The 26,243-nt window shown below is 34.5% G+C and overlaps 1 long non-coding RNA gene across 1 annotated transcript; it reads left to right on the forward strand.

Annotated features, from left to right (window-relative positions):
- The first annotated feature begins 430 nt into the window (after positions 1–430).
- Positions 431–23,187, forward strand: LOC128026559 (uncharacterized). Its single transcript, XR_008186452.1, has 3 exons — positions 431–1,124; positions 5,828–5,879; positions 21,566–23,187. It is a non-coding gene; the product is annotated as an uncharacterized LOC128026559 (long non-coding RNA).
- Positions 23,188–26,243: the final 3,056 nt, after the last annotated feature.

The raw sequence follows: 26,243 nt of genomic DNA on the forward strand, positions 1-26,243 counted from the left end.
GCCATGGCAACACTATATCAGATATCAATATCCCCACAACAGATTTACATCGGCCATGTTTTCTCATTATTCTGATGAAGTTTTAAGTAAATAGAGTAAAAATAAGATGCTGAATTCAAAGCATTTTGAAAATGACACACTTCCTGCTGCCAGTTGGTGGTGCTATAATGTTGACTCTTAATAGTCACATATATGCGATCGGTATCATACAACGAACAAACCAATGAAGTTTGATCAAATACAGGAAATGTATGTGGATGTTATTAGACATTTCCTGTTTCTCATTTCTCGCCATAATTTCAACGCCTCGCCACGGGCAAACCGTTCGAGATATCAAAAATCCCCTCGCAATTTTCCATCCCCAATGTCTTGAGATCATGTTAACCGAATTTGGTGGCAATCGGCAAAAAAACCTATGACAAGTATTTCAAATTCCAGAGCATGCGCTTTTTACATAACTCTAAATAGCTGACTTCCTGTTGGGCGGAGCCGAATGACATGCAGTACGAAAGTTGTTCAGCACGATGAGATCTATATGTGTACTGAGTTTCATATTAATACGAGCAAGTATGTGTGAGCTATACATCAACATTTATGACTGTGTTCCAGGGGGCGACATAGAGCCCCTGTGCCACGCCCGGGTCCCAGCCTCTGCAGGCTCCTAAAGGCCACAGATTCCAAAGTGTGCGCAAATTTTCAAGAGTTTTTGAGTATGTTAAGGACCCCAAAAGCCCCCACAACTTTGACGGAAAATATGAATACTAAACCCTAAATATCCAACTTCCTGTTGGGCGGAGCCTATGACATGCAGTACAAAAGTTGTTTGGTTTGATGAGATCTACATGTGTACCGAGTTTCGTGTGTCTACGTGCAAGTATGTATGATATATGGCCCTCAGTATTCCAGGGGGCGCTGTAGAGCCCCTGTGCCACGCCCGTGTATCAGTCTCTGCCCGGCCCTAATGGCCGCAGGTTCCAATGTGTGTGCCAATTTTCAAGACTTTTTAAGCATGTTAAGGGCCCCAAAAGCCCCCGAAACCTTGAAGAAAAATAATAATAAATATAGCTGCAAGCAGCGATGGCGGGCTCAAGCCACCAATGCCATCGCCACCCCGGTGGCATCAGGTAAACTGTGCCCAGCGGGCAAATGCATTCACAATATCCCTCTGGCAGTGAGGTTTTAAAGGATATGGCAGTTAAAGGGTTAATCCGAATCATCTAGACTTTAAAATCACATTCACAGAACAATATATATATATATATATATATATATATATATATATATATATATATATATATATATATATATAACTTTAGTAACACTTTACAATAAGATGCCATTTATAAACATTATGTTAACATGAACAATATTTATATAGCATTCATTCATGTCAGTTAATATTCCAAACTTAAACATTAAAACATTGTTTTATTGTGATTTTTTTCCAAGCACATTTTACCAATTCCAAACCATATCAATCTTAATAACTACCATTATTTTTTATTTAATCATTTATGAGTGCTATACAATAGTCCAGGAAAGCTGGAAGAGAAAAACAGGTCAAGAAGAACTGACAAAAAGAATTGCAAAATAATTAGGAATTAATGTGAAGATTAATTTTTAGTCAATTCTGCAAGACAGACTTTTCAGGAAAGGAGGTGGAATAAAAATGAGCTCCTAAATCTTAATCCTGGATTCTGGAAGATATATTCCTCAAACCATCGAACAAGAAGAGGTGGTGCTGGTCCTTCACGAGTCACTCTAATCTGTTCATAAAGCCTATATATATAAAGCCTTAATATATAGTATTTCACAATACTTCATGGTATTCTAATTAAATCATTTTTTGGAATCTTAAGTCTCTCAGAGCCTGACACCGAGTAATTCTGGAGACTCCAGGAAAGTGGCAGTTCTGTAAAATGTTGGCGCTGGAGACTAAATGCACCCTGATAGTTTCACACCTAATTCACTTAACACACACACACACACACACACACACACACACACACACACACACATTACCCACAGTGACAGTGGGACTGAGTTACATCAGATGTATGATAGTTTTTTTAATTTTCTATCATCCATATAGTGTTGTATAGTCATGAAACTATGGTCATGAGACCAGTCATTCTGAGGAAATATGCCTCAGAATGACTGGTCTTCTATGTGTACATTTTTTTTAAGTGTTTAGAAGCTGCACTTTAAAAAAATAAAAAGACACTTACTGGTTCCTTTTTTACTATTATTTCAAAAAATCACCACGACAAAACCATTCAAGCTATCCAAAATTCATTCACACCTGTTCTGTATGATTAATTCTTTAAACAGTGGTAAAAGAGGATGTGGTGCTGATCCTTCAAGAGTCACTCAAAACGTATCTGTCCATAAAGCCTATAAAGAATTTTTCTTAATATACAGTTCACAATACTTCAGCTTGTTATTCTAATTAATTGAGGGTCATTTTATCAGTAAAATACATACAATTCATTTTTTTTTTTTTTTTTTTGAAAGATTTCTATAAATGATTAAAATCATACTCGTTTCTAAAATAATTATTTAAAATTAATCCTATAGCTCCCTCTGGTGGCCATTATTGGTACTAAGAATTGCAAGCTTGATTTATAAGTTATGATAGTTTTAATTTTATGCTGGCTCTTGAAAATGATAAAGCTATGAAACAAACTTACTGTGCTTCCTTCAAATGATGACTTCTACTTATATAAAAAATTATGAAGAGTTATAATGAAAAATTTTAAAGATATAGTAAAATAACTATTGTATTTTTTATGTTACTTTAATAAATCTCTATGGCAACACCATTTAAGCTATCCTAAACCCATTCACAATTTAACATCTCAGTATATTGGCATCATGTTGAAAAAGGAGTATGGAGTAGTATGAGGAGGAGTATGAATTCATTTACAGGCTGATTTTATCATAAATCCACAATAAAATTCCTGAGTTCTGTATCAATCTGTGTTGTTGTTTGTTTATTTTTATCTTTTATTTTTCATAGGAAGATAACTGACCCTTTACTCTCCTTTTTAATAAATGTGCTTATAAACCAAGGACAAGCTATTTATAGCTGTATTTATAAACTGCTTACTACTGACTATTAATATTGGGACAAGGCTTTATAAAGCATGAACTGACTATTTACTAATGAGTGCAGTTATTATAAAGTGTTATCAATGCATTTGCTAATGTTAACAAATTAGACATTATTTTACAGTGTTATCAAATCCTTAAATGACTCATAAGCATTTGTGAAAGTTCTGCTTGCATTACAGCTTAGTATTGATCTGTGAGCTGAACAGATTTACTGTTACATCCATGAGATTATGTAAATTCAAATAAATATAATGTCACAGGATGTCATAGGTCAGTATCAAATGAGTTTGAAATTATTATTTGCAGCACAAATAAGGTTTTTTTAGGATTTTTAAAAATCCCTAAAACTGTCAGAAAAAGGATAAGGCCTAAGCTATTTCTATGTGAGTGGCTAAATTTATTTTTGTTTTTATAATTGTAATACACAAACTATGAAATTATACAAAATGTATAAAAAGGTAAATAAATAAATACGCACACATTAAAAAAGCAGCCAAGTCGAATGAGTTTCCTTTTTTATATAGATTAAAATTGAAGACAGAAGCAAGTGGTAAATGTGGTCACTTTAATATTCAAATCCAGTAGATCCAGTTTATGTTCACGTGGCTGTTTTCGTTTATATTCGCCAAGCTATTATGTATTTTGAAATAATCTTGTCCGTGATGTGTTCGTTCTTACGACGAAAGGCAGAAACCTGCAGCTCGAGAGATATGTTATTCTGCCAGTCGCGCTTTCAAATAGTCTTGCACACTTAAACAGGTCACAAACACCTGCATTTAGCTCTTGTAGTGTTACAATGGGTTTATTGTGTGCATTTGTGGTAATATTTTATTTAAAAAAGCTCTTAAACAAGAATAAATTCGTTTGTTTTGAGCTCGACACTGTACGCGCTGATCGGAGGCGGTGATTTCAGATAGGCAGCCACAAATATTTCATTTTCACACAAACAGTTCAAAAACATCTGAATTTAGCTCTTGGTGTGTTCTAATTGGTTGATTGTGTGATATCGCTGTAATAATTTATTTTTAAAAGCTTTAAAACAGGAATAAATTCGTTTTTTCTGAGCTCTTTACTCCAGACGCTCGTGGTCACAGCGGTGATTAATCTCTCGTGTTTCTCACGTATCTCTGGCCAGAAATAATTTATCCATGAGCCCTGAACCGGTAATAATCAGATATGTTGGTTTAGCTTGTCAGTGTGAATTAAATCTAAGTATTTATTTGTATTTTTAACCGATTTAAAAGTGAAAGTAAAAGTTCGGGAATTGAACCTGTAGGGGCGCAATTTCTCTCAGACAATGGAAGTCTGAAGCACATATACTAAAACAGAGGGACAGAGTGAGATGAGATGTCTGACAGTTTTTTAATTTTCTGTTATCCATACAGTGTTGTAAAGTCGTTAAACTATGCATATTTCCTCAGAATGACTTTTTCATCTGTATGAAAAAATTCTTTGACGTGTTTGGAAGCTGCAATTTAAAAATACAATAATGATTCCCTTTGTAAGGTCATTTAAAAAAATCACCACGGCAAAACCATTCAAGCTATCCAAAATCCATTCACAATTTAAGTTCCTATCAGAAATACTGATGTGTGTTCAGAGTTTTGTGAAATTCTAAGTATGTTATTTGCCTCAAAATCACCTGAGAAGTATTCCAGTTTGACATGTTGCCACGCCAACAATTTTTTAGATATCAATATCCCCCTTGCAGATTTATATCGGCTGTGTTTTAACATTATTCTGATGAAGTTTGAAGCAAATCGAGTAATAATAAGATGCTGAATTCAAATCATTTTGAAAATAACACACTTCCTTCTGCCAGTTGGTGGCGCTATAACTTTGACTCCTAATAGTCACATATATGCGATCGACATCATACAACGAATAATCTGATGAAGTTTGATTAAAATCAGGAAATGTATGTGGACGGTATTAGACACTTCCTGTTTCTCATTTCTCGCCATAATTTCAACGCCTCGCCACGAGCAAACCGTTCGAGATATCAAAAATCCCCTGGCAATTTTTCATCCCCAGTGTCTTGAGATCATGTTGACCAAGTTTGGCGGCAATCGAGAAAAAAACCTATGACAAGTATTTCAAATTCCAGAGCATGCGCTTTTTACATAACTCTAAATAGCTGACTTCCTGTTGGGTGGAGCCTATGACATGCAATACGAAAGTTGTTCCGCACGATGAGATCTATATGTGTACTGAGTTTCATATGAATATGTGCAAGTATGTGTGAGCTATACATCAACATTTCTGACTGTGTTCCAGGGGGCGCCGTAGAGTTTTTGAGTATGTTAAGGACCCCAAAAGCCCCCACAACTTTGACGAAAAATTTGAATACTAAACCCTAAATAGCCAACTTCCTGTTGGGCGGAGCCTATGATATGCAATACAAAAGTTGTTTGGATTGATGAGATTTATATGTGTACCGAGTTTCATTCGTCTACGAGCAAGAATGTATGATATATGGCCCTCCATATTCCAGGGGGCGCTGTAGAGCCCCTGTGCCACGCCCGTGTATCAGTCTCTGCCCGGCCCTAATGGCCGCAGGTTCCAATCTGTGTGCCAATTTTCAAGACTTTTTAAGCACGTTAAGGGCCCCAAAAGCCCCCGAGACGTTGAAAAAAAAAATAAAATAAACATAGCTGCAAGCAGCGATGGCGGGCTCAAGCCACCAATGCCATCGCCACCCCGGTGGCATCAGGTAAACTGTGCCCAGCGGGCACATGCATTCACAATATCCCTCTGGCAGTGAGGTTTTAAAGGATATGGCAGTTAAAGGGTTAATCCGAATTATCTAGACTTTAAAATCACATTCACAGAACAATATATATATATATATATATATATAACTTTAGTAACACTTTACAATAAGATTCCATTTATAAACATTATGTTAACATGAACAATATTTATATAGCAGTCATTCATGTCAGTTAATATTCCAAACGTAAACATTAAAACATTGTTTTATTGTGATTTTTTTCCAAGCACATTTTACCAATTCCAAACCATATCAATCTTAATAACTACCATTATTTTTTATTTAATCATTTATGAGTGCTATACAATAGTCCAGGAAAGCTGGAAGAGAAAAACAGGTCAAGAAGAACTGACAAAAAGAATTGCAAAATAATTAGGAAATAATGTGAAGATTCATTTTTAGTCAATTCTGCAAGACAGACTTTCAGGAAAGGAGGTGGAATAAAAATGAGCTCCTAAATCTTAATCCCAGATTCTGGAAGATATATTCCTCAAACCATCGAACAAGAGGAGGTGGTGCTGGTCCTTCACGAGTCACTCTAATCTGTTTATTAAGCCTATATATAAAGACTTAATATATAGTATTTCACAATACTTCATGGTATTCTAATTAAATCATTTTTTGGAATCTTAGATCTCTCAGAGCCGGACACCGAGTAATTCTAGAGACTCCAGGAAAGTGGCAGTTCTGTAAAATGTTGGCGCTGGAGACTAAATGCACCCTGATAGTTTCACACCTAATTCACTTAACACACACACACACACACACACACACACATTACCCACAGTGACAGTGGGACTGAGTGACATCAGATGTATGATAGTTTTTTTTTAATTTTCTATCATCCATATAGTGTTGTATAGTCATGAAACTATGGTCATGAGACCAGTCATTCTGAGGAAATATGCCTCAGAATGACTGGTCTTCTATGTGTACATTTTTTTTTTAAAGTGTTTAGAAGCTGCACTTTAAAAAAATAAAAAGACATTTACTGGTTCCTTTTTTACTATTATTTCAAAAAACATCACGGCAAAACCATTCAAGCTATCCAAAATTCATTCACACCTATTCTGTAAGATGAATTCTTTAAACAGTGGTAAAAGAGGATGTGGTGCTGAACCTTCAAGAGTCACTCAAAACGTATCTGTCCATAAAGCCTATAAAGAATTATTCTTAATATACAGTTCAAAATACTTCAGCTTGTTATTCTAATTAAGTGAGGGTCATTTTATCAGTAAAATATATACAATTCATTTTTTTTTTGAAAGATTTCTATAAATGATTTAAATCATACTCGTTTCTACAATAATTATTTAAAAGTAATCCTATAGCTCCCTCTGGTGGCCATTATAGGTTCTAAGAATTGCAAGCTTGATTTATAAGTTATGATAGTTTAAATTTTATGCTGGCTCTTGAAAGTGATAAAGCTATGAAACTTACTGTGCTTCCTTCAAATGAGGACTTCTACTTATATAAAAAATTATGAAGATTTAGAATGAAAAATTGTAAAGATATAGTAAAATAACTATTGTATTTTTTTATGTTACTTTAATAAATCTCTATGGCAACACCATTTAAGCTATCCTAAACCCATTCACAATTTAACATCTCAGTATATTGGCATCATGTTGAAAAAGGAGTATGGAGTAGTATGAGTAGGAGTATGAATTCATTTGCAGGCTTTATCATAAATCCACAATAAAATTTCTGAGTTCTGTATCAATCTGTGTTGTTGTTTGTTTATTTTTATCTTTTATTTTTCATAGGAAGATAACTTACTCTCATTTTTAATAAATGTGCTTATAAACCAAGGACAAGCTATTTATAGCTGTATTTATAAACTGCTTACTACTGACTATTAATATTGGGACAAGGCTTTATAAAGCATGAACTGACTATTTAATAATGAGTGCAGTTATTATAAAGTGTTATCAATGAATTTGCTAATGTTAACAAATTAGACATTATTTTACAGTGTTATCAAATCCTTAAATGACTCATAAGCATTTGTGAAAGTTCTGCTTGCATTACAGCTTAGTATTGATCTGTGAGCTGAACAGATTTACTGTTACATCCATGAGATTATGTAAATTAAAATAAATATAATGTCACAGGATGTCATAGGTCAGTATCAAATGAGTTTGAAATTATTATTTGCAGCACAAATAAGGTTTTTTTAGGATTTTTAAAAATCCCTAAAACTGTCAGAAAAAGGTTAAGGCCTAAGCTATTTCTATGTGAGTGGCTAATTTTATTTTTGTTTTTATAATTGTAATACACAAACTATGAAATTATACAAAATGTATAAAAAGATAAATAAATAAATACGCACACATTAAAAAAGCAGCCAAGTCGAATGAGTTTCCTTTTTTATATAGATTAAAATTGAAGACAGAAGCAAGTGGTAAATGTGGTCACTTTAATATTCAAATCCAGTAGATCCAGTTTATGTTCACGTGGCTGTTTTCGTTTATATTCGCCAAGCTATTATGTATTTTGAAATAATCTTGTCCGTTATGTGGTCGTTCGTACGACGAAAGGCAGAATCCTGCAGCTCGAGAGATATATGTTATTCTGCCAGTCGCGCTTTCAAATAGTCTTGCACACTTAAACAGGTCACAAACACCTGCATTTAGCTCTTGTTGTGTTACAATGGGTTTATTGTGTGCATTTGTGGTAATATTTTATTTAAAAAAAGCTCTTAAACAAGAATAAATTCGTTTGTTTTGAGCTCGACACTGTACGCGCTGATCGGAGGCGGTGATTTCAGATAGGCAGCTGCAAATATTTCATTTTCACACAAACAGTTCAAAAACATCTTAATTTAGCTCTTGGTGTGTTCTAATTGGTTGATTGTGTGATATCGCTGTAATAATTTATTTTTAAAAGCTTTAAAACAGGAATAAATTCGTTTTCTCTGAGCTCTTTACTCCAGACGCTCGTGATCACAGCGGTGATTCATCTCTCCTATTTCTCACGTATCTCTGGCCAGAAATAATTTATCCATGAGCCTTGAACCGGTAATAATCAGATATGTTGGTTTAGCTTGTCAGTGTGAATTAAATCTAAGTATTTGTTTGTATTTTTAACCGATTTAAAAGTGAAAGTAAAAGTCCGGGAATTGAACCTGTAGGGGCGCTATTTCTCTCAGACAATGGAAGTCTGAAGCACATATACTCAAACAGAGGGACAGAGTGAGATGAGATGTCTTGACAGTTTTTTTAAATTTCTGTTATCCATACAGTGTTTTAAAGTCGTTAAACTATGCATATTTCCTCAGAATGACTTTTTCATCTGTATGAAAAAATTCTTTGACGTGTTTGGAAGCTGCAATTTAAAAATACAATAATGATTCCCTTTGTAAGGTCATTTAAAAAAATCACCACGGCAAAACCATTCAAGCTATCCAAAATCCATTCACAATTTAAGTTCCTATCAGAAATACTGATGTGTGTTCAGAGTTTTGTGAAATTCTAAGTATGTTATTTGCCTCAAAATCACCTGAGAAGTATTCCAGTTTGACATGTTGCCACGCCAACAATTTTTTAGATATCAATATCCCCCTTGCAGATTTATATCGGCTGTGTTTTAACATTATTCTGATGAAGTTTGAAGCAAATCGAGTAATAATAAGATGCTGAATTCAAATCATTTTGAAAATGACACACTTCCTTCTGCCAGTTGGTGGCGCTATAACTTTGACTCCTAATAGTCACATATATGCGATCGACATCATACAACGAATAATCTGATGAAGTTTGATTAAAATCAGGAAATGTATGTGGACGGTATTAGACACTTCCTGTTTCTCATTTCTCGCCATAATTTCAACGCCTCGCCACGAGCAAACCTTTCGAGATATCAAAAATCCCCTGGCAATTTTTCATCCCCAGTGTCTTGAGATCATGTTGTCCGAGTTTGGCGGCAATCGAGTAAAAAACCTATGACAAGTATTTCAAATTCCAGAGCATGCGCTTTTTACATAACTCTAAATAGCTGACTTCCTGTTGGGCGGAGCCTATGACATGCAATACGAAAGTTGTTCAGCACGATGAGATCTATATGTGTCCTGAGTTTGATATTAATATGTGCAAGTATGTGTGAGCTATGCATCAACATTTCTGACTGGGATCCAGGGGGCGCCGTAGAGCCCCTGTGCCACTCCCGGGTCCCAGCCTCTGCAGGCTCCTAAAGGCCACAGATTCCAAAGTGCGCGCAAATTTTCAAGAGTTTTTGAGTATGTTAAGGACCCCAAAAGCCCCCACAACTTTGACGACAAATATGAATACTAAACCCTAAATATCCAACTTCCTGTTGGGCGGAGCCTATGACATGCAGTACGAAAGTTGTTTGGTTTGATGAGATCTACATGTGTACCGAGTTTCGTGCGTCTACGTGCAAGTATGTATGATATATGGCCCTCAGTATTCCAGGGGGCGCTGTAGAGCCCCTGTGCCACGCCCGTGTATCAGTCTCTGCCCGGCCCTAATGGCCGCAGGTTCCAATGTGTGTGCCAATTTTCAAGACTTTTTAAGCATGTTAAGGGCCCCAAAAGCCCCCGAAACCTTGAAGAAAAATAATAATAAATATAGCTGCAAGCAGCGATGGCGGGCTCAAGCCACCAATGCCATCACCACCCCGGTGGCATCAGGTAAACTGTGCCCAGCGGGCACATGCATTCACAATATCCCTCTGGCAGTGAGGTTTTAAAGGATAGAGGGGAGCGTAGAGGGGAGCGTGCATTTGCAGTGGCTGGGCCACGACTCTGGAATACCCTGCCTTTAGAGATCAGACTGGCCCCTTCCTTGTCTATTTTTAAATCTTTGCTAAAAACTTTTTTATTTTCCTTAGTGTACTGACTACTGTGTTATGCTACATTTTGAAATGGGTGGTTTTACATTTTTTGTCTGGTCTATTTTTATGTATGTGTAATATTCTTGCTCTTATGTTAAAGCACTTTGGTCAGCCAGGAGGCTGTTGTAAATGCGCTATACAAATAAATTGAACTTGAACTTGAACTTGAACTTGATATGGCAGTTAAAGGGTTAATCCGAATCATCTAGACTTTAAAATCGCATTCACAGAACAATATATATATATATACATATATATATATATATATATATATATATATATATATATATATATATATATATATATATAACTTTAGTAACACTTTACAATAAGATTTCATTTATAAACATTATGTTAACATGAACAATATTTATATAGCATTCATTCATGTCAGTTAATATTCCAAACTTAAACATTAAAACAATGTTTTATTGTGATTTTTTTCCAAGCACATTTTACCAATTCCAAACCATATCAATCTTAATAACTACCATTATTTTTTATTTAATCATTTATGAGTGCTATACAATAGTCCAGGAAAGCTGGAAGAGAAAAACAGGTCAAGAAGAACTGACAAAAGAATTGCAAAAGAATTAGGAATTAATGTGAAGATTAATTTTTAGTCAATTCTGCAAGACAGACTTTCAGGAAAGGAGGTGGAATAAAAATGAGCTCCTAAATCTTAATCCCGGATTCTGGAAGATATATTCCTCAAACCATCAGACAAGAGAAGGTGGTGCTGGTCCTTCACGAGTCAGTCTAATCTGTTCATTAAGCCTATATATAAAGTCTTAATATATAGTATTTCACAATACTTCATGGTATTCTAATTAAATATTTTTTTGGAATCTTAGATCTCTCAGAACCTGACACATTGTAATTCTGAGACTTCAGGAAAGTGGCAGTTCTGTAAAATGTTGGCGCTGGAGACTAAATGCTCACTGATAGTTTCACACCTAATTCACTTAAAACACACACAAACACACACACACAGTGACAGAGGGACAGAGTGACATCAGATGTATGTTTTTTAATTTTCTGTCATCCATGTAATGTTGTATAGTCATGAAACTATGCATATTTCCTCAGAATGACTTGTCTTCTATGTGTACATTTTTTTTTTAAGTGTTTAGAAGCTGCACTTTTTTTTACTGGTTCCTTTTTTACTATTATTTCAAAAAATCACCACGACAAAACCATTCAAGCTATCCAAAATTCATTCACACCTGTTCTGTAAGATTAATTCTTTAAACAGTGGTAAAAGAGGATGTGGTGCTGAACCTTCAAGAGTCACTCAAAACGTATCTGTCCATAAAGCCTATTAAGAATTATTCTTAATATACAGTTCACAATACTTCAGCTTGTTATTCTAATTAAGTGAGGGTCATTTTATCAGTAAAATTCCTAAAATACATATTATTTTATTTGAAAGATTTCTATAAATTATTTAAATCATACTCGTTTCTCCAATAATTATTTAAAAGTAATCCTATAGCTCCCTCTGGTGGCCATTATAGGTACTAAGAATTGCAAGCTTGATTTATAAGTTATGATAGTTTTAATTTTATGCTGGCTCTTGAAAATGATAAAGCTATGAAACTTACTGTGCTTCCTTCAAATGAGGACTTCTACTTATATAAAAAAATATGAAGAGTTAGAATGAAAAATTTTAAAGATATAGTAAAATAACTATTGTATTTTTTATGTTACTTTAATAAATCTCTATGGCAACACCATTTAAGCTATCCTAAACCCATTCACAATTTAACATCTCAGTATATTGGCATCATGTTGAAAAAGGAGTATGGAGTAGTATGAGGAGGAGTATGAATTCATTTACAGGCTGATTTTATCATAAATCCACAATAAAATTTCTGAGTTCTGTATCAATCTGTGTTGTTGTTGTTTGTTTATTTTTATCTTTTATTTTTCATAGGAAGATAACTGACCCTTTACTCTCCTTTTTAATAAATGTGCTTATAAACCAAGGACAAGCTATTTATAGCTGTATTTATAAACTGCTTACTACTGACTATTAATATTGGGACAAGGCTTTATAAAGCATGAACTGACTATTTACTAATGAGTGCAGTTATTATAAAGTGTTATCAATGAATTTGCTAATGTTAACAAATTAGACATTATTTTACAGTGTTATCAAATCCTTAAATGACTCATAAGCATTTGTGAAAGTTCTGCTTGCATTACAGCTTAGTATTGATCTGTGAGCTGAACAGATTTACTGTTACATCTATGAGATTATGTAAATTCAAATAAATATAATGTCACAGGATGTCATAGGTCAGTATCAAATGAGTTTGAAATTATTATTTGCAGCACAAATAAGTTTTTTTTAGGATTTTTAAAAATCCCTAAAACTGTCAGAAAAAGGTTAAGGCCTAAGCTATTTCTATGTGAGTGGCTAAATTTATTTTTGTTTTGTAATACACAAACTATGAAATTATACAAAATGTATAAAAAGGTAAATAAATAAATACGCACACATTAAAAAAGCAGCCAAGTCGAATGAGTTTCCTTTTTTTATATAGATTAAAATTGAAGACAGAAGCAAGTGGTAAATGTGGTCACTTTAATATTCAAATCCAGTAGATCCAGTTTATGTTCACGTGGCTGTTTTCGTTTATATTCGCCAAGCTATTATGTATTTTGAAATAATCTTGTCCGTGATGTGTTCGTTCGTACGACGAAAGACAGAAACCTGCAGAGCTCGAGAGATATGTTATTCTGCCAGTCTCGCTTTCAAATAGTCTTGCACACTTAAACGGGTCACAAACACCTGCATTTAGCTCTTGTAGTGCTACAATGGGTTTATTGTGTGCATTTGTGGTAATATTTTATTTAAAAAAGCTCTTAAACAAGAATAAATTCGTTTGTTTTGAGCTCGACACTGTACGCGCTGATCGGAGGCGTGATTTCAGATAGGCAGCCACAAATATTTCATTTTCACACAAACAGTTCAAAAACATCTGAATTTAGCTCTTGGTGTGTTCTAATTGGTTGATTGTGTGATATCGCTGTAATAATTTATTTTTAAAAGCTTTAAAACAGGAATAAATTCGTTTTCTCTGAGCTCTTTACTCCAGACGCTCGTGATCACAGCGGTGATTCATCTCTCCTATTTCTCACGTATCTCTGGCCAGAAATAATTTATCCATGAGCCCTGAACCGGTAATAATCAGATATGTTGGTTTAGTTTGTCAGTGTGAATTAAATCTAAGTATTTATTTGTATTTTTAACCGATTTAAAAGTGAAAGTAAAGTCCGGGAATTGAACCTGTAGGGGCGCTATTTCTCTCAGACAATGGAAGTCTGAAGCACATATACTCAAACAGAGGGACAGAGTGAGATGAGATGTCTGACAGTTTTTTAATTTCCTGTTATCCATACAGTGTTGTAAAGTCGTGAAACTATGCATATTTCCTCAGAATGACTTTTTCATCTGTATGAAAAAATTCTTTGACGTGTTTGGAAGCTGCAATTTAAAAATACAATAATGATTCCCTTTGTAAGGTCATTTAAAAAAATCACCACGGCAAAACCATTCAAGCTATCCAAAATCCATTCACAATTTAAGTTCCTATCAGAAATACTGATGTGTGTTCAGAGTTTTGTGAAATTCTAAGTATGTTATTTGCCTCAAAATCACCTGAGAAGTATTCCAGCTTGACATGTTGCCATGCCAACAATTTTTTAGATATCAATATCCCCCTTGCAGATTTATATCGGCTGTGTTTTAACATTATTCTGATGAAGTTTGAAGCAAATCGAGTAATAATAAGATGCTGAATTCAAATCATTTTGAAAATGACACACTTCCTTCTGCCAGTTGGTGGCGCTATAACTTTGACTCCTAATAGTCACATATATGCGATCGACATCATACAACGAATAATCTGATGAAGTTTGATTAAAATCAGGAAATGTATGTGGACGGTATTAGACACTTCCTGTTTCTCATTTCTCGCCATAATTTCAACGCCTCGCCACGAGCAAACCGTTCGAGATATCAAAAATCCCCTGGCAATTTTTCATCCCCAGTGTCTTGAGATCATGTTGACCGAGTTTGGCGGCAATCGAGAAAAAAACCTATGACAAGTATTTCAAATTCCAGAGCATGCGCTTTTTACATAACTCTAAATAGCTGACTTCCTGATGGGCGGAGCCTATGACATGCAATGCGAAAGTTGTTTGGCACGATGAGATCTATATGTGTACTGAGTTTCATATGAATATGTGCAAGTATGTGTGAGCTATACATCAACATTTCTGACTGTGTTCCAGGGGGCGCCGTAGAGCCCCTGTGCCACGCCCGGGTCCCAGCCTCTGCAGGCTCCTAAAGGCCACAGATTCCAAAGTGTGCGCAAATTTTCAAGAGTTTTTGAGTATGTTAAGGACCCCAAAAGCCCCCACAACTTTGACGAAAAATTTGAATACTAAACCCTAAATAGCCAACTTCCTGTTGGGCGGAGCCTATGATATGCAATACAAAAGTTGTTTGGATTGATGAGATTTATATGTGTACCGAGTTTCATACGTCTACGAGCAAGAATGTATGATATATGGCCCTCCATATTCCAGGGGGCGCTGTAGAGCCCCTGTGCCACGCCCGTGTATCAGTCTCTGCCCGGCCCTAATGGCCGCAGGTTCCAATCTGTGTGCCAATTTTCAAGACTTTTTAAGCACGTTAAGGGCCCCAAAAGCCCCCGAGACGTTGGAAAAAAAAAATAATAATAATAAATATAGCTGCAAGCAGCGATGGCGGGCTCAAGCCACCAATGCCATCGCCACCCCGGTGGCATCAGGTAAACTGTGCCCAGCAGGCACATGCATTCACAAGATCCCTCTGACAGTGAGGTTTTAAAGGATATGGCGGTTAAAGGGTTAATCCGAATCATCTAGACTTTAAAATCACATTCACAGAACAATATATATATATATAGCTTTAGTAACACTTTACAATAAAATTTCATTTATAAACATTATGTTAACATGAACAATATTTATATAGCATTCATTCATGTCAGTTAATATTCCAAACTTAAACATTAAAACATTGTTTTATTGTGATTTTTTTCCAAGCACATTTTACCAATTCCAAACCATATCAATCTTAATAAGTACCATTATTTTTTATTTAATCATTTATGAGTGCTATACAATAGTCCAGGAAAGCTGGAAGAGAAAAACTCCTTATATTCATGTGTGCAGAATTATTAGGCATGTTTTCTTTTACAGATGAAATGCGCTAAAAAAAGAGTTTTAACTCAAACTGTTTTACTCAAAGTTGAAAATTATGAAATACCCATGAGAAATATCAAACACAAATGCAATACAGAAATGGATAAGTTAAGACTTGACCATTGTACAAAAAATTCTGACTGGGTCATGAGGTCAGAAAAGAAGAAGAAAAAAACAGGTTAAGAAGAACTGACAAAAAGAATTGCAAAATAATAAGGAATTAATGTGAAGATTAATTTTTAGTCAACTCTGCAAGACAGACTTTCAGGAAAGGAGGTGGAATAAAAATGAGCTCCTAAATCTTAATCCCGGATTCTGGAAGATATATTCCTCAAACCATCGGACAAGAGGAGGTGGTGCTGGTCCTTCACGAGTCACTCTAATCTGTTCATAAAGCCTATATATAAAGCCTTAATATATAGTATTTCACAATACTTCATGGTATTCTAATTAAATATTTTTTTGGAATCTTAGATCTCTCAGAACCTGACACATTGTAATTCTGAGACTCCAGGAAAGTGGCAGTTCTGTAAAATGTTGGCGCTGGAGACTAAATGCTCCCTGATAGTTTCACACCTAATTCACTTAACACACACACAAACACACACACACACACACACACACACACATTACCCACAGTGACAGAGGGACAGAGTGACATCAGATGTATGATAGTTTTTTAATTTTCTATCATCCATATAGTGTTGTATAGTCATGAAACTATGCATATTTCCTCAGAATGACTTGTCTTCTATGTGTACATTTTTTTAAAGTGTTTAGAAGCTGCACTTTAAAAAAAATAAAAGACATTTACTGGTTACTTTTTACTGTTATTTCAAAAAATCACCACGACAAAACCATTCAAGCTATCCAAAATTCATCCGCACCTGTTCTGTAAGCTGCATTCTTTAAAGTGGTAAAAGAGGATGTTGGGCTGAACCTTCAAGAGTCACTCAAAACGTATCTGTCCATAAAGCATATAAAGAATTATTCTTAATATACAGTTCACAATACTTCAGCTTGTTATTCTAATTAAGTGAGGGTCATTTTATCAGTAAAATACATAAAATTCATATTATTTTTCTTTGAAAGATTTCTATAAATGATTTAAATCATACTTGTTTCTACAATAATTATTTAAAAGTAATCATATCGCTCCATCTGGTGGCCATTATTGGTACTAAGAATTGCAAGCTTGATTTATATGTTATGATAGTTTTAATTTTATGCTGGCTCTTGAAAATGATAAAGCTATGAAACTTACTGTGCTTCCTTCAAATGATGACTTCTACGTATATAAAAAATTATGAAGAGTTGGAATGAAAAATTTTAAAGATATAGTAAAATAACTATTGTATTTTTTATGTTACTTTAATAAATCGCTATGGCCACACCATTTAAGGTACCCTAAACCCATTCACAATTTAACATCTTCAGTATATTGGCTTCATGTTAAAAAAGTTTTGTGTGAACTACTTGTGTCTTCTTGGAGGAGAATGAATTCATTTACAGGCTGAGTTTATCATAAATCCACAATAACATTTCTGAGTTCTGTATCAATCAGTGTTGTTGTTTGTTTATTTTTATTTATTTTTTTTTCATAGGAAGAAAACTGACCCTTTACTCTCCTTTTTAATAAATGTGCTTATAAACCAAGAACAAGCTATTTATAGCTGTATTTATAAACTGCTTACTACTGACTATAAATAATGGGACAAGGCTTTATAAAGCATAAACTGACTATTTACTAATGAGTGCAGTTATTATAAAGTGTTATCAATGCATTTGCTAATGTTAACAAATTAAACATTATTTTACAGTGTTATCAAATTCCTTAAATAATTTGTAAGTGTTTTGTAATGATTTTATTTACCTACATGCATTTTTGAAAGTTCTGCTTGCATTACAGCTTAGTCTTCATCTGTGAGCTGAACAGATTTACTGTTACATCCATGAGATTATGTAAATTCAAATAAATATCATGTCACAGGATGTCAGAGGTCAGTATCAAATTAGTTTGAAATTATTATTTGCAGCACAAATAAGGTTTTTTAGGATTTTTAAAAATCCCTAAAACTGTCAGAAAGGCCTAAGATTTCTATGTGAGTGGCTAAATTTATTTGTTTTTATAATTATAATGCATAAACTATGAAATTATACAAAATGTATAAAAAAGTACAACGGTTATTGTTTTCCAATGTTTTTTATTTATTTATTTATTTTTTATTTTTTGGGATTGACATTTTAAAAAATTAGCCTATGGCAATCATTCTAAACAGCTTGAATAAAACCTGTTAATATTTATTATAGACCACTGTAACTGTGTATAATCTAACAAACAAGTTTGTTTTTATAATTATAATGCATAAACTATGAAATTATACAAAATGTATAAAAAAGTACAACAGTTATTGTTTTCCAATGTTTTTTATTTATTTATTTATTTTTTATTTTTTGGGATTGACATTTTAAAAAATTAGCCTTCGGAAATCATTCTAAACAGCTTGAATAAAACCTGTCAATATTTATTATAGACCACTATAACTGTGTGTAATCTAACAAACAAGTTTATTATGAAAATAAAAGCGTGTACACCAGATAAATTGGACGATAAAGAAATTGCTAACAATAGTATAATAGAGCAAGTTTTAGGTTTTTAGGCGTTTAGATGCAGAAATGGATAAATCAAATTTAAAATAAAATGTAATTGATTTAATTAAATATAGATTAAGTCTTGTTAGAGCAAAATAATAAATAAATACGTACACACATTAAAAAAGCAGCCAAGATGAATGAGTTTATTTTTTTATATAGATTAAAATTGAAGACAGAAGCAGCTGGTATATGTGGACACTTAACATTAAAATCCAGTAGATCCACTTGAGATTTAATACTCAACAGTTTATGTTCACGTGGCTGTTTTCGTTTATATTCGCCAAGCAATTATGTATTTTGAAATAATCTTGTCCGTGATGTGTTCGTTCTTACGACGAAAGGCAGAATCCTGCAGCTCGAGAGATATATGTTATTCTGCCAGTCGCGCTTTCAAATAGTCTTGCGCACATAAACGGGTCACAAACACCTGCATTTAGCTCGTGTTGTGTTATAATGTTTGTATTGTGTGCATTTATGTCAATATTTTATTTTAAAAAGCTCTTAAACAAGAATAAATTCGTTAGTTTTGAACTTGTGACACTGTACGCGCTGATCGGTGGCGGTGATTTCAGATAGGCAACCCCAAATATTTCATTTTCACACAAACAGTTCAAAAACATCTTAATTTAGCTCTTGGTGTGTTCTAATTGGTGAATTGTGTGATATCGCTGCAATACTTTATTTTTAATAGCTATGAAACAAGAATAAACTCGTTTTTCTGAGCTCGTCATTCCACAAGCTCCTGCTCAGAGCGGTGATTCATCTCTCGTGTTTCTCACGTATCACTGACCACACATCAATTATAAATGAGCCCTGACCTGGTAATAATCATATATGTTGGTTTAGCTTGTCAGTGTGAATTAAATCTAAGTATTTATTTGTATATTAACCGATTTAAAAGTGAAAATAAAAGAGAGTCTCCTCCCTTTTTTTTCTTTTTCTTTTTTGCGGGAATTGCACCTGTAGGGGCGCTATTTCTCTCAGACAATGGAAGTCTTAGCACACACACTCAAACAGAGGGACAGACTGAGATGAGATGTCTGACAGTTTTTTTAATTTTCTGTTATCCATACAGTGTTGTAAAGTCATGAAACTATGCATATTTCCTCAGAATGACTTTTTCATCTGTATGAAAAAAGGTTTTGAAGTGTTTGGAATTTAAAAATGCAGGAAAATTAATAATTCCATTTTTACTGTCATTTAAAAAAATCACTACGACAAAACCGTTCAAGCTATCCAAAATCCATTGGCAATTTAAGTTCCTCAATGTTTTGACATCATGTAGACAAAGTTTGGTGTGTATAGTGTTACTCTCCTCTGAGCAGTATGCATTAATTCACAGCTAAATGTAAAAAAAATCCACATTCAAATCAAAATAGCCGACTTCCTGTTGGTCATAGCTGATGACTGTGAATTAGAAAGTTGTCCGTCTTGATAAGAACAATTTTTGTACCGAGTTTGGTGTCTGTAACTAAAACTAACCCCCCCACTTTTGACAAAAGGTGGCGCTATAAAGTGCCTCTTCCACGCCCTCTTATGAACTTTTGCCAGTGTCTAGTTATCATAAATACTGATATGTGTTCTGAGTTTGATGAAATTCTAAGCATGTTATATGCCTCAAAATCACCTGAGAAGTAGTCGAGTTTGACATGTTGCCACGGCAACAATATTTTTAGATATCAATATCCCCCCGGCAGATTTATATCGGCTGTGTTTTAACATTATTCTGATTAAGTTTGAAGCAAATCGAGTAAAAATAAGATGCGTAAATCAAAGCATTTTGAAAATGACACACTTCCTGCTGCCAGTTGGTGGCGCTATAACTTTGACTCCTAATAGTCACATATATGCGATCGACATCATACAATGAATAATCTGATGAAGTTTGATTAAAATCAGGAAATGTATGTGGATGGTATTAGACACTTCCTGTTTCTCAATTCTCGCCATAATTTCAACGCCTCGCCACGAGCAAACAGTTCGAGATATCAAAAATCCTCTGGCAATTTTTCATCCCCAATGTCTTGAGATCACATTGACCGAGTTTGGTGGCAATCGAGTAAAAAACCTATGACAAGTATTTCAAATTCCAGAGCATGCTCTTTTTACATAACTCTAAATAGCTGACTTCCTGTTGGGCGGAGCCTATGACATGCAATACGCAAGTTGTTCAGCACAATGAAATCTATATGTGTACTGAGTTTCATATTAATACGTGCAAGTATGTGTGAGCTATACATCAACATTTATGACTGTGTTCCAGGGGGCGCCGTAGATCCCCTGTGCCAACGCCCAGGTCCCAGCCTCTGCAGGCTCCTTAAGGCCAAAGATTCCAAAGTGTGCGCACATTTTCAAGAGTTTTTGAGTATGTTAAGGACCCCAAAAGCCCCCACAACCTTGACGACAAATATGAATAATAAACCCCAAATGGCCAACTTCCTGTTGGGCGGAGCCTATGATATGCAATACGAAAGTTGTTTGTATTGATGAGTTCTATATGTGTACCGAGTTTCGTACGACTACGTGCAAGTATGTATGATATATGGCCCTCCATATTCCAGGGGGCGCTGTAGAGCCCCTGTGCCACGCCCGTGTATCAGTCTCTGCCCGGCCCTAATGGCCGCAGGTTCCAATGTGTGTGCCAATTTTCAAGACTTTTTAAGCAAGTTAAGGGCCCCAAAAGCCTCCGAAACCTTGAAGAAAAATAATAATAATAAATAATAATAATAATAATAATAACAAATAATCCTAAGGAAAACAATAGGGCTCTCGCCCTCCAGGCTTGAGCCCTAAATATAGCTGCAAGCAGCGATGTCGGGCTCAAGCCACCAATGCCATCGCCACCCCGGTGGCATCAGGTAAACTGTGCCCAGCGGGCACATGCATTCACAATATCCCTCTGGCTGTGAGGTTTTAAAGGATATGGCAGTTAAAGGGTTAATCCGAATCATCTAGACTTTAAAATCACATTCACAGAACAATATATATATATAACTTTAGTAACACTTTACAATAAGATTCCATTCATAAACATTATGTTAACATGAACAATATTTATATAGCATTCATTCACGTCAGTTAATATTCCAAACTTAAACATTAAAACATTGTTTTATTGTGATTTTTTTCCAAGCACATTTTACCAATTCCTAACCATATCAATCTTAATAACTACCATTATTTTTTTATTTAATCATTTATGAGTGCTATACAATAGTCCAGGAAAGCTGGAAGAGAAAAACAGGTCAAGAAGAACTGACAAAAAGAATTGCAAAATAATTAGGAAATAATGTGAAGATTAATTTTTAGTCAATTCTGCAAGACAGACTTTCAGGAAAGGAGGTGGAATAAAAATGAGCTCCTAAATCTTAATCCCAGATTCTGGAAGATATATTCCTCAAACCATCGAACAAGAGGAGGTGGTGCTGGTCCTTCACGAGTCACTCTAATCTGTTCATAAAGCCTATATATAAAGTCTTAATATATAGTATTTCACAATACTTCATGGTATTCTAATTAAATCATTTTTTGGAATCTTAGATCTCTCAGAGCCTGACACCGAGTAATTCTGGAGACTCCAGGAAAGTGGCAGTTCTGTAAAATGTTGGCGCTGGAGACTAAATGCTCCCTGATAGTTTCACACCTAATTCACTTAACACACACACACACACACACACACACACACACACACACATTACCCACAGTGACAGAGGGACAGAGTGACATCAGATGTATGATAGTTTTTTAATTTTCTATCATCCATATAGTGTTGTATAGTCATGAAACTATTGTCATGAGACCAGTCATTCTGAGGAAATATGCCTCAGAATGACTTGTCTTTTATGTGTACATTTTTTTTTTTAAGTGTTTAGAAGCTGCACTTTAAAAAAATAAAAATACATTTACTGGTTCCTTTTTTACTATTATTTCAAAAAATCACCACAACAAAACCCTTCAAGCTATCCAAAATTCATTCACACCTGTTCTGTAAGATTAATTCTTTAAACAGTGGTAAAAGAGGATGTGGTGCTGAACCTTCAAGAGTCACTCAAAACGTATCTGTCCATAAAGCCTATAAAGAATTATTCTTAATATACAGTTCACAATACTTCAGCTTGTTATTCTAATTAAGTGAGGGTCATTTTATCAGTAAAATACATAAAATACATATTATTTTATTTGAAAGATTTCTATAAATTATTTAAATCATACTCGTTTCTCCAATAATTATTTAAAAGTAATCCTATAGCTCCCTCAGGTGGCCATTATAGGTACTAAGAATTGCAAGCTTGATTTATAAGTTATGATAGTTTAAATTTTATGCTGGCTCTTGAAAATGATAAAGCTATGAAACTTACTGTGCTTCCTTCAAATGAGGACTTCTACTTATATAAAAAATTATGAAGAGTTAGAATGAAAAATTGTAAAGATATAGTAAAATAACTATTGTATTTTTTTATGTTACTTTAATAAATCTCTGTGGCAACACCATTTAAGCTATCCTAAACCCATTCACAATTTAACATCTCAGTATTTTGGCATAATGTTGAAAAAGGAGTATGGAGTAGTATGAGGAGGAGTATGAATTCATTTACAGGCTGATTTTATCATAAATCCACAATAAAATTTCTGAGTTCTGTATCAATCTGTGTTGTTGTTTGTTTATTTTTATCTTTTATTTTTCATAGGAAGATAACTTACTCTCCTTTTTAATAAATGTGCTTATAAACCAAGGACAAGCTATTTATAGCTGTATTTATAAACTGCTTACTACTGACTATTAATATTGGGACAAGGCTTTATAAAGCATGAACTGACTATTTACTAATGAGTGCAGTTATTATAAAGTGTTATCAATGCATTTGCTAATGTTAACAAATTAGACATTATTTTACAGTGTTATCAAATCCTTAAATGACTCATAAGCATTTGTGAAAGTTCTGCTTGCATTACAGCTTAGTATTGATCTGTGAGCTGAACAGATTTACTGTTACATCCATGAGATTATGTAAGTTAAAATAAATATAATGTCACAGGATGTCATAGGTCAGTATCAAATGAGTTTGAAATTATTATTTGCAGCACAAATAAGGTTTTTTTAGGATTTTTAAAAATCCCTAAAAATGTCAGAAAAAGGTTAAGGCCTAAGCTATTTCTATGTGAGTGGCTAAATTTATTTTTGTTTTTATAATTGTAATACACAAACTATGAAATTATACAAAATGTATAAAAAGGTAAATAAATAAATACGCACACATTAAAAAAGCAGCCAAGTCGAATGAGTTTCCTTTTTTATATAGATTAAAATTGAAGACAGAAGCAAGTGGTAAATGTGGTCACTATAATATTCAAATCCAGTAGATCCAGTTTATGTTCACGTGGCTGTTTTCGTTTATAGTCGCCAAGCTATTATGTGTTTTGAAATAATCTTGTCCGTGATGTGTTCGTTCGTACGTCGAAAGGCAGAATCCTGCAGCTCCAGAGATATATGTTATTCTGCCAGTCGCGCTTTCAAATAGTCTTGCACACTTAAACTGGTCACAAACACCTGCATTTACCTCTTGTTGTGTTACAGTGGGTTTATTGTGTGCATTTGTGGTAATATTTTATTTAAAAAAGCTCTTAAACAAGAATAAATTCGTTTGTTTTGAGCTGGACACTGTACGCGCTGATCGGAGGCGGTGATTTCAGATAGGCAGCCACAAATATTTCATTTTCACACAAACAGTTCAAAAACATCTTAATTTAGCTCTTGGTGTGTTCTAATTGGTTGATAGTGTGATATCGCTGTAATAATTTATTTTTAAAAGCTTTAAAACAGGAATAAATTCGTTTTCTCTGAGCTCTTTACTCCAGACGCTCGTGATCACAGCGGTGATTCATCTCTCCTATTTCTCACGTATCTCTGGCCAGAAATAATTTATCCATGAGCCCTGAACCGGTAATAATCAGATATGTTGGTTTAGCTTGTCAGTGTGAATTAAATCTAAGTATTTATTTGTATTTTTAACGGATTTAAAAGTGAAAGTAAAAGTTCGGGAATTGAACCTGTAGGGGCGCAATTTCTCTCAGACAATGGAAGTCTAAGCACACACACTCAAACAGAGGGACAGAGTGAGATGAGATGTCTGACAGTTTTTTAATTTTCTGTTATCCATACAGTGTTGTAAAGTCGTGAAACTATGCATATTTCCTCAGAATGACTTTTTCATCTGTATGAAAAAATTATTTGACGTCTTTGGAAGCTGCAACTTAAAAATACAATAATGATTCCCTTTGTAAGGTCATTTAAAAAAATCACCACGGCAAAACCATTCAAGCTATCCAAAATCCATTCACAATTTAAGTTCCTATCAGAAATACTGATGTGTGTTCAGAGTTTTGTGAAATTCTAAGTATGTTATTTGCCTCAAAATCACCTGAGAAGTATTCCAGTTTGACATGTTGCCACGGCAACAATTTTTTAGATATCAATATCCCCCTTGCAGATTTATATCGGCTGTGTTTTAACATTATTCTGATGAAGTTTGAAGCAAATCGAGTAATAATAAGATGCTGAATTCAAATCATTTTGAAAATGACACACTTCCTTCTGCCAGTTGGTGGCGCTATAACTTTGACTCCTAATAGTCACATATATGCGATCGACATCATACAACGAATAATCTGATGAAGTTTGATTAAAATCAGGAAATGTATGTGGACGGTATTAGACACTTCCTGTTTCTCATTTCTCGCCATAATTTCAACGCCTCGCCACGAGCAAACCGTTCGAGATATCAAAAATCCCCTGGCAATTTTTCATCCCCAGTGTCTTGAGATCATGTTGACCGAGTTTGGCGGCAATCGAGAAAAAAACCTATGACAAGTATTTCAAATTCCAGAGCATGCGCTTTTTACATAACTCTAAATAGCTGACTTCCTGTTGGGCGGAGCCTATGACAAGCAATACGAAAGTTGTTCGGCACGATGAGATCTATATGTGTACTGAGTTTCATATGCATATGTGCAAGTATGTGTGAGCTATACATCAACATTTCTGACTGTGTTCCAGGGGGCGCCGCAGAGCCCCTGTGCCACGCCCGGGTCCCAGCCTCTGCAGGCTCCTAAAGGCCACAGATTCCAAAGTGTGCGCAAATTTTCAAGAGTTTTTGAGTATGTTAAGGACCCCAAAAGCACCCACAACTTTGACGAAAAATTTGAATACTAAACCCTAAATAGCCAACTTCCTGTTGGGCGGAGCCTATGATATGCAATACAAAAGTTGTTTGGATTGATGAGATTTATATGTGTACCGAGTTTCATACGTCTACGAGCAAGAGTGTATGATATATGGCCCTCCATATTCCAGGGGGCGCTGTAGAGCCCCTGTGCCACGCCCGTGTATCAGTCTCTGCCCGGCCCTAATGGCCGCAGGTTCCAATGTGTGTGCCAATTTTCAAGACTTTTTAAGCATGTTAAGGGCCCCAAAAGCCCCCGAAACCTTGAAGAAAAATAATAATAATAAATAATAATAATAATAATAATAATAATAATAATAATAATAATAATAATAATAATAACAAATAATCCTAAGGAAAACAATAGG

Source organism: Carassius gibelio, chromosome A2 (assembly GCF_023724105.1).
Source record: "Carassius gibelio isolate Cgi1373 ecotype wild population from Czech Republic chromosome A2, carGib1.2-hapl.c, whole genome shotgun sequence".
NCBI classification, from domain to species: domain Eukaryota; kingdom Metazoa; phylum Chordata; class Actinopteri; order Cypriniformes; family Cyprinidae; genus Carassius; species Carassius gibelio.